At 43.6% G+C, this 917-nt stretch overlaps 1 pseudogene; it reads left to right on the forward strand.

The window, feature by feature from the left end:
- Positions 1 to 281: 281 nt before the first annotated feature.
- LOC116472370 (small ribosomal subunit protein eS26-like) lies at positions 282 to 629 on the forward strand (annotated as a pseudogene).
- Positions 630 to 917: the final 288 nt, after the last annotated feature.

The raw sequence follows: 917 nt of genomic DNA on the forward strand, positions 1-917 counted from the left end.
TCCTTGACGAACATCGATGCAAACATCCTCAATAAAATACTGGCAAAGCGAATCCAGCAGCACATCAAAAAGCTTATCCACCATGATCAACTGGGCTTCATCCCTGGGATGCAAGACTGGTTCAACATAGGAAAATCAATAAATGTAATCCAGCATACAAACAGAACCAAAGACAAAAACCACATGATTATCTCAATAGATGCCGAAAAGGCCTTTGACAAAATTCAACAATGCTTCATGCTAAAAACTCTCAATAGCTCTCTCTGGTCCATGCCTCCAAGATGACAAAGAAAAGAAGGAACAACCATCGTGCCAAAAAGGTCCACGGCCACGTGCAGCCTATTCGCTGCACTAACTGTGCCCGATGAGTGCCCAAGGACAAGTCCATTAAGAAATTCGTCATTAGAAACATAGTGGAGGCCGCAGCAGTCAGGGACATTTCTGAAGCGAGCATCTTCGATGCCTATGTCCTTCCCAAGCTGTATGTGAAGCTACATTACTGTGTGAGTTGTGCAATTCACAGCAAAGTAGTCAGGAATAGATCTCGTGAAGCCCGCAAGGACCGAACACCCCCACCCCGATTTAAACCTGTGGGTGCTGCCCCACGTCCCCCACCAAAGCCCATGTAAGGAGCTGAGTTTTAAAGACTGAAGACAGACTATTCTCTGGAGAAAAAAAATGGAAATTGTACTTAAAAAAAAAAAACGAAATGAAACAAAAAAACTCTCAATAAATTAGGTATTGATGGGACGTATCTCAAAATAATAAGAGCTACCTATGACAAACCCAGAGCCAATAACACACTGAATGGGCAAAAACTGGAAGCATTCCCTTTGAAAACTGGCACGAGACAGGGATGACCTCTCTCACCACTCCTATTCAACATAGTGTTGGAAGTTCTGGCCAGGGCAATTAGG

Source organism: Hylobates moloch, unplaced genomic scaffold (genome assembly GCF_009828535.3).
Source record: "Hylobates moloch isolate HMO894 unplaced genomic scaffold, HMol_V3 SCAFFOLD_8, whole genome shotgun sequence".
NCBI lineage: Eukaryota > Metazoa > Chordata > Mammalia > Primates > Hylobatidae > Hylobates > Hylobates moloch.